The sequence below is a fragment of the Triticum aestivum genome, chromosome 4B (genome assembly GCF_018294505.1).
Source record: "Triticum aestivum cultivar Chinese Spring chromosome 4B, IWGSC CS RefSeq v2.1, whole genome shotgun sequence".
Classification (NCBI taxonomy): Eukaryota; Viridiplantae; Streptophyta; class Magnoliopsida; order Poales; family Poaceae; genus Triticum; species Triticum aestivum.
Genome location: NC_057804.1, coordinates 330,251,630 through 330,261,270, shown reverse-complemented (window position 1 = coordinate 330,261,270; position 9,641 = coordinate 330,251,630).

Here is a 9,641-nt window from a genome sequence, read left to right as displayed (position 1 = left end):
GCATGGCCACCCCCGTAGATAGCAACAGATGGTTCCCGAGAAGTGCTTCATCTGTATGCTCTACACAATCAGCCTCCTGACAAATGTTGGTACTCACCCACTGATTTCATCCATATGATTGAGCTTTGTCATCTCTATTGGTGTTGTGCTACTGTTTAGATACTGTCATGAAAAAGTGGTATTGTCCTTGAGAAGTGCTTTATCTGTGCTGTTTTAAATATTTCCTTTCCTTTTTTTCGAGCAAACAGGGATCATCTTCCTCTGAAGAAGAATATGGAGTACGTGAAGTGACTAGTTCCGATTATGCCAGGATGAAGAAGCCCTGTCTATCTTCTCATCAGAAGGAGCAGTTGAAGGATGGTTACATTACTCCCCACAAGACCAAACTAACTTCAGCTCAGAAGGACTGACAAATCTCCATTTTTTTGCTGTGATGCGCGAGTACAATGTTGTTCTAGGATTCTTTCTGGTGAGTTCCATTTTTCTAAAAGTGTGCTCTACATGGACCATGTATGTGCCTGTTGAAACTGTCAATTCATAGTACAGTTTGCTTTATACTAATCACTTTTTTGTATTTGTGCAAACAGGGGTGCTCAGCTTGATTTCAACGGGAACTGCACAAAATGTTCATGAATACATCGAATCATTCATTTCCACCACAAGAAAGGAGGTGCCCATAAGTTCAAGGCGTTGCAACATATAAGGGCGAAATCATACAAGCTACGCGCGAATTTGGTTGATTTTGGTGGAACTGCACAAAAAGAACAGCTGGTTTATTTAGCACGAGGTGCCATGTCAATGTCCGAACTGATGGCAAACCCTGCCCATTCCACAATCGTAGGCATTTGATATTTTGGAATGGGACAACCTTGTCAAATTTTGCTCATTGATTTTAGCAAGATATGCGTTTGATATTTTCGAATGGGACGCCCTTTGCTGTCAGCAGCGGCGATCAATTTTTTCTTTATTCTTTAGTTGTGAAGTAAATATTGCCTCTGACATGTGAGTCGCTGAGATGCATAATCATCGATTGTTTTGAATGTTCTCTATGAATTGCCAGGCCTGTGTGTTTGATTGCAATGTACAGAAACGCTAAAAAGCTGCTCAAACTCTTTGTACTCCTTCTGTTCCTTTTTACTTCGCACATTGTGAAAGTGCATACTTTTTTGTATAAGATTGGTCAAAGTAGAGATACTTTGACTGCAGACAAAACTTGTATGCAGACTAGAAAGGACCGGAGGGAGTACATGTGAAACTGCTGCAAACGTGGTGATCACCCTGGGAATAATGCTAGTACGTATTGTTTTGCATGTTCATCCAATGCCAGTGATACAGGAATTCGAACTAATCGAAATAAATTCATTCATACACGGTCGGATTTCATATAAACATGCCGGATTTCATTACATTTCATACATTCTTCAACTAAAACGGGGTGTTTGTGGCCGCATGCATCTCCCAGATGCAGAGGCCGGGGGTCATCCTCCTTTTCGAAAAAAAAACTAAAAAGGGGTGCGCTGGAGGTATAATTAATTAACCAAAGCTACCCACCTGTGTCCCGCCGAGCCGAACAGAAGCTTCAGTGACTTAACTGCAGGTGCAGTTGCGTAATTGACATGTGGCCTGTTGGACCCACGTGTCAGTCAGCCAACTGCACCAGCAGTTAAGTAGAAGCAGTGTTCTTCTCCAGCGTAGCTCTCTGACTCCACGTCGCCGCCAAGAAGATAACCGTCTATCAATGGTCAACCCGCCTAGCTTGGCTTCAACCGGAGGGTAGCAGCGGTGGCCTTACTTGGACCCGAGCGGCGACGACCTACCGTGTTCTACTCTTCCTCGTTTTCTGTGTGGCGCGGCCTCGTTGGCAGCGGGGCGGGGCCTCGGCGGAGCCGGCGATGCCTCTGTCTTGTTGCTGGCGGGCGGCGCCTCAGCGGAGTGGTGGAAATCCTCCCCCACGTTGTCGGCACGGTGGGGCCTCGGCTTAGCCGGCGATGTCCTCTGCCTCTTGTTGGCGGGGTGGGGCCTCGGCGGAGCCGGCGGTGTCCTCTGCCTCGTGGTTGGCACCGCGGCGCCTCGGCGGAGCCGACGGTGTCCTCTGCCTCGTTGTTGGCACCGCGGGGCGTCGGCGGAGCAGGGCATCCTCGACGCCAGCGGAGCGAGGACTCGTCAGAGCCGGCATTGTCCTCTGCCTCGTCCTCGGTCTCGCCAAACAGCGCCTCGCCCGCTTCATCGCCCTCTTTGCTAGCCTCTTTGTAGGCGGCCGCAGCCTCCGCCACCCGCATGCGGTACCGCCAGCGCTCGAGGCGGCCCTTGCGGGCGGAGCGGTACAAGTCGAGCAGCGCCTCCTGCTCCGCCCGCTCCGCGGTGATCTGCTCCTCTGCCTGCAGGTGCCTGGAGGAGATGGTGGTTGTAGGCGGTGTCGGCCTGCGCCTCCCAGAACTACTCCTCACGCATTTGCCTCACCCTGTCCATATATTGGGCACGGGCCTCGCCGATGGTCATGGTGCAATGCACCAGCGAGGATGGCACGGAGGAGGGGGTTGGCACCGGATCGTCGACTACCATGTTCTCCATTGGGACGTCGTCGTCGTCCGGCTGCCTGCCGGCCAGCCGGTCGGCAACAATGGTTGCTATCTCCTTGTGGTCCGTTGTCTGCCCGTCCCAAAGAGCGCTGGAGCGCGAGGAAGCCATGGTGGGCAGTAGTGGCGTGGACAGGAGAAAGGGAATGGATGCGGATGACTGCCGCTATGGCCGGCGCAGCAGTTTATATAGCAATGGTGGGCAGGCGGAGGGACGGATGTGTGGCGCCGGAGTAGCCGCCTCGGCAACTGCGTATCATTAATGTGTGCGGCAGATGGACGGACGGACGACACTTGTGTCGTTTGAAGGCGGAGCAATCGCCTGCACCGGGAAGCGGGGCGGCCGGCGCTGACTGTTTCGGGCAGAAAGCGCGCGCGGGCGAGGAGATCACTTTACTTGGATAGGATGACAATGGGGACCCACCAGGTCCATAGCCTCACGTACGCAAGTGCCTCCTTATTATATATATATATATAACTATAATTTATTTTGCTTCCTCCTGGTTTCCTGACATCACGGTCCCACACCATTGTCAACCTATGTACTCCCTCCTTTCCGGTTTATAGGGCTTATCTCAAAATTTTAGTTTTTCCATTTTATAAGGCTCAATTTGGTTGTTTTCCATCACATGTTTAGATTCCAAGGTGCATTAAATCATTGCATGCAAGTATTAAGAGAAAATTGACCAATGCATGTACTTTATGCATGCATGCATTGCAATTAATCCATTGATAAACATAATTTTTTGAGGATAACAAGAGCATTAATTAGGTGCTTTTGCAAAACTAGAAAAAGTATTCCACCACTCGCCATCTACCTTGATTGGTGAGATTTTTGAATTGAGCATTATAAACCGGAAAGGAGGGAGTAGTCAATAAACGAGAGAATTGCACAAGAAGCGGCCGACAGCTGGGACCAAGCAGCTCGAGCAGTATTTGTGTTTTTGAGGTGTGAGCACTGCAGAGTTTTTCGATGTTTACCCCAGATATTAATTTTTCTCCTCTGAACAACAACGAAAACATCGCTGCAGGTATTAACTGGGCGGGCTGTGGCCCGTCTAGCCCAGGCCAGATATCCAGCCCAGATATTAATTTTTTTCAAGCTGAAAATGGCTAGCCCAGCTATACTTTTTTTAGGAATACCCAGGCAAGGTCAAGTTGTTATTCTCCGCCCCGCTGGGCTGCAAATCTTTCCTAGGAGGGATGCATTAGGCTTAACAAGAAAATGGGCTTTAAGAAATAATAAATGGGATGTAATTATAAAAACTGGGTAGTAACTATAAAAAAATGCACCAAACAGTGATTACTTTATAAAATATTATTTTTGGAATATTGAAAATTTTAATTTCATTAATTGTTGCGAGCGGAATGTTTCGTTGGATTTTTACGCAATATAAATTTATATTGAAATTGTATTTAATCTGACTAGAAATTTCGGGATAAAAATATTCGGATCCCATCAAAATGTGGGAAATTTTATTGAGTTCTATTTTGAACGGTTGGTTGAAATGGACTGTACTTTTAACAAACTGTAAATGGGCTGTAGTAAATTCCATTAGAATTGAAAAATGGGCTACACATTCTTACAAATCTCAAATGGGCTATAAGTTCTCTGCCACACACTTCTAGCCTTACTAAGTTGACGCGTCCCCTAAAAAAACAGAGTTAACGGGTATGCAAGGCTTTGTCAACTTAACACACGGTTCTAGCAGCAGTGGCTGTTGGATGTCCATCCAACGGATACCGTGCTTCTTCTTCAATCTCGGATATTCTAACTTCACCCGCCCAAAAAAATGATTCATCCCCCTGACATCTGGGGCGCACCGTTTCGGAAGCTGACCTGTGGGCCTACTAAGTTGACGTACCAAGGGCTTTGTCAACTTAGTCAATATAAACGATTCTAGCTGCAGTGATCGTACGATGTCCATCCAATGGCCGTCGTGCTTCTTCAACCTCTGGTCTTCTTGCTCCAGCCGCCCAAAGCAGTGACGGTCGTGCCGCCTGCTCCTGCCTCCCATGGCCGGCTGTGCTGTCGCGAGGCCTCACCGCCCCCTACTACTCCCACCGCTGGCCAGGCCATCCCTCCACTCACCCACACCCCCTGTTATTCTCCGGCAACGGCAGCGCAGCAGAACCAGTGAACCCTCGTACTCCTCTCCGCGTGTGCATCCACTGCCGCGTCTTCCCCGGCTCCGCGTCGTCCCCTTCCTAGGCCTCGCCGTCGTCCACCGCCGTGGTGCTCTCGGCGCGGCATGGTCAACGTGGTCAAGGAACGACTTCCATCGGATGTGGACTGTACGTGGAGAGGCTGACAGCTGGGTCCACGGCAGCCGCAAGGAAGTGCCTCGTTATTACACGCAAAATAATTATTCCTCCACCTGACAGCGAGGACCCACCAGACGGGCCACTGTATTTCACGAAAAAAATGATTCGCTCCCTGACTGCTAGGACCCACGAGCTACATCTTCGCACGCAAGGAAGTGCGTCCGGAAAAAGAAAACGATTCGCCCCCGTGACTGCTGGGACCCACCAGCTACATCTTCGCACGCAAGGAAGTGCGTCCAAAAAAAATGTTTCGCCCCTCGACTGCTGGGACCCACCAGCTACACCTTCGCACACAAGGAAGTGCGTCTGGGCAAAAAAATGATTTGCCCCCTGACAGCTGGGACCCAGCAGCTACACCTTCGCACGCAAGGAAGTGCTCCGGGCAAAAAAAAACAAAAAACAAAACGATTCGCCCCCCTGACTGCTGGGACCCACCAGCTACATCTTCGCAGGCAAGGAAGTGCCTGACAGTCGGGACCCACCTGGTCGAAGCGTACGTAGCGTTGTCATCCTGGTCGCGAACGTGTACGTACATACTGGTCGATGTAGAGGCGCGCACGTGTCGTAGTAGAGGCGTGCACGTGTCGTAGTAGAGGCGCGCACGTAGCATGTACACGTACGTACAACAGCCAGGGTGCAAGAAAGAAAATACAGCCACATACGTACATACGGGCGGGGTCTCGAACGCCTACTCGCGCATACGTACATGGCTGGGTCGGAACGAAGAAACAGAGTCGTCGTCGTGTTCATGGGGAGGCAACGGAATGCGTCGTGTTCATGTGGAGGCAACGGAATGTGTCGTGTTCATCGGGAGGCAACGGAACGCGTGGGAGCCAACCGGCTTGGACGGAACAGGCGATGGAAACGAGGCCTGGCGTACCGCACAACGGAGGAAACGGACCTCCTAAGTTCGGAACGGGGTTCTGTTGATCGGGAGGGGTGTGGCGTACCGCAAAACGGAGGAAACGGACCTCCTACGGTCGAAACGGGGGTCCTGTTGATCGGGAGGGGTGTGGCGTACCGCAAAACGGAGGAAACGGACCTCCTACGATCGAAACGGGGGTCCTGTTGATCACGAGGGGTGTGGCGTACCGCAAAACGAACGAAACGGACTTGTGTTGGAGCGCTACGGTCGAAACGGGGGGAGGGGTGTGGCGTACCGCAAAACGGGACTCCACGGGATACTGTTCATCTCCACCATCGACCTCCTCCAGCCTCCACGGGCTACCGTCGAACTCCTCCAGCCTCCACGGGCTCCTGTTCATCCAGCCTCCAATGCGCGCTACTCCACCGGCTACTATTCAACCACCCCTCCACGGGCACCCCTCCACTGTCTACTGTTCATCCAGCCCTCCACACCACGGGGCCCTGTTCAACCACCCCTCCACCGTCTACTGTTCATCCAGCCCTCTACACCACGAGTTCCTGTTCATCCAGAGGCAACGCCACCGCTCACTGTTCATCCAAACCCCCCGCAACACTCACTGTTCATCCAATCGATTGGCTTCAGTTAGCAGCAGTAGCGAAGGAATCGCTCCATCGGGTTCAGTTAACAGCCATCGATCGATCGCTCGGGTTCAGTAACGCGTAGCCTGCAGTGCAATCGTTCGGGTTCAGTTAGAGCCCAACGCCTCGCTCGGGTTCAGTTAGAGCCAACGCCTCGCACACACGCGCGTACCTGTACGAGAGAAATGCGCATCGCTCTCCCACCGTAACCGGCAACTCCCCGGAATTTTCCTCCCCCTCACTTCTACCACGGTTTTTCCCGTCATGGACGGCCCAAAGAATGTCATGAAGCTGCGTCTCCGGCCCGCCCAGGACGAAAAGCCCATTTTCTGTCATGATTTTTTGTCATGGAAGTAGGAGCCCACCACATCTATGATGATACTGAGTTTTGTCACAATTATCATCATAGAAGTGTCATATGTATGACAGAAATTTTTTTCGTTCGGCCCAAAATGTCACGGATGTGTCTTTTTTTTGTAGTGAATACTAGGACTTATACACCTCCTGAGCAAATTAATGTTGAACCTAGTATTGCTATGGTTAGAGATCTCTTGGATGATGATTTAGATGGGCATGTTATTTATTTATGAGGTGAGACTGCTAATATTGCTAGACCAGATACGAAGACACGTAGACCTGTCGTAGGCATGCCTGTTATTTCTGTTAAAATAGGAGATCATTGTTATCATGGCTTATGTGATATGGGTGCTAGTGCTAGTGCAATACCTTATACCTTGTATCAAGAAATTATGCATGACATTGCACCCATTGAATTAGAAGACATTGATGTTACTATTAAGCTTGCTAATAGGGATACCATTAAACCCTTTGGGATTGTTAGAGATGTTGAAGTTTTGTGTGGGAAGGTTAAATACCCTGCTGATTTTCTTGTTCTTGGTTCCCCACAAGATGATTTTTGTCCCATTATTTTTGGTAGACCCTTCTTGAATACATCTAGTGCTAAGATTAATTGTGAAAAGAATACGATCACTGTTAGATGGTATGTCTCATGAGTTTAATTTTTCTAAGTTTAGTAGACAACCTCGTGATAGGGAACCACCTAGTAAGGATGAAATTATTGGTCTTGCTTCCATTGTTGTTCCTCCAACTGATCCGTTAGAACAATATTTGCTAGACCATGAAAACGATATGTTTATGAAGGAAAGAGCAGAAACAGATGAACTGTTCCTTAAACAGGAACCTATGAAGAAACATAACCTTCCCGTTGAAATTCTTGGGGATCCCCCTCCATGCAAGGGTGATCCCGTGTTTGAACTCAAACCATTACATGATAATCTTAAGTATGCTTATCTTGATGAAAAGGAAATATATCATGTTATTATTAGTGCTAACCTTTCAGAGAAAGAAGAAGAAAGATTATTGAAAACTCTGAAGAAGCACCGAGCAGCTATTGGATATACTCTGGATGATCTTAAGGGCATTAGTCCCACATTATGTCAACACAAAATTACAGTGGAGAAAGATGCTAAACCAGTTAGAGATCCTCAAAGATGATTGAATCCCAAGATGAAGGAAGTGGTAAGAAAGGAGATATTAAAGCTCCTTGAAGTAGGTATTATTTATCCCGTTGCTGATAGTGAATGGGTAAGCCCTGTTCATTGTGTTCCTAAAAAGGGAGGTATTACCGTTGTTCCTAATGATAAAGATGAACTGATCCCGCAAAGAATTATTACAGGTTATAGGATGGTAATTGATTTCTGTAAGTTAAATAAAGCTACTAAGAAAGATCATTACCCTTTACCTTTTATTGATCAAATGCTAGAAAGACTATCCAAACACACACATTTCTGCTTTCTAGATGGTTATTCTGGCTTCTCTCAAATACCTGTGTCAGCAAAGGATCAATCTAAAACTACTTTTACTTGCCCTTTTGGTACTTTTGCTTATAGACATATGCCTTTTGGTTTATGTAATGCACCTGCTACCTTTCAAAGATGCATGATGGCTATATTCTCTGATTTTTGTGAAAAGATTTGTGAGGTGTTCATGGATGATTTCTCCGTTTATGGATCCTCTTTTGATGATTGTTTGAGCAACCTTGATCGAGTTTTGCAGAGATGCGAAGACACTAGTCTCATCCTGAATTGGGAGAAGTGTCACTTTATGGTTAACGAAGGCATTGTCTTGGGGCACAAGATCTCCGAGAGAGGTATTGAAGTTGATAAAGCCAAAGTTGATGCTATTGAAAAGATGCCATGTCCCAAGGACATAAAAGGTATAAGAAGTTTCCTTGGTCATGCCGGTTTTTATAGGAGGTTCATTAAGGACTTTTCTAAAATCTCTAGGCCCCTGACTAATTTATTGCAAAAAGATATTCCTTTTGTCTTTGATGATGATTGTGTAGAAGCATTTGAAATACTTAAGAAGGCTTTGATCACTGCGCCTATTGTTCAGCCACCTGATTGGAATTTACCTTTTGAAATTATGTGCGATGCTAGTGATTATGTTGTAGGTGTTGTTTTAGGGCAAGGAGTCGATAAGAAATTGAATGTTATCCAGTATGCTAGTAAGACTCTTGATACTGCCCAGAGAAATTATGCTACTACTGAAAGAGTTTTTAGTAGTTGTGTTTGCATGTGATAAGTTTAGACCTTATATTGTTGATTCCAAAGTTACTATTCACACTGATCATGCTGCTATTAAATATCTCATGGAAAAGAAAGATGCTAAGCCTAGTCTCATTAGATGGGTTCTCTTGCTCCAAGAATTTGACTTGCATATTATTGATAGAAAGGGAGCTGAGAACCCCGTTGCAGATAACTTCTCTAGGTTAGTGAATATTCTTGATGACCCACTGCCTATTGATGATAGCTTTCCTGATGAGCAATTAGCGGTCGTTAATGCTTCTCGTACTGCTCCTTGGTATGCTGATTATGCTAATTACATTGTTGCTAAATTTATACCGCCTAGTTTCACATACCAGCAAAAGAAAAAGTTCTTTTATGATTTAAGACATTACTTCTGGGATGACCCACACCTTTATAAAGAAGGAGTAGATGGTGTTATTAGACGTTGTGTGCCTGAGCATGAACAGGAACAGATCCTACGCAAGTGTCACTCTGAATCCTATGGAGGACACCACGCTGGAGATAGAACTGCACACAAGGGACTACAATCTGGTTTTTATTGGCCTACTCTCTTCAAAGATGCTCATAAGTTTGTCTTATCTTGTGATGAATGCCAAAGAGTAGGTAAGATTAGTAGATGTCAAGA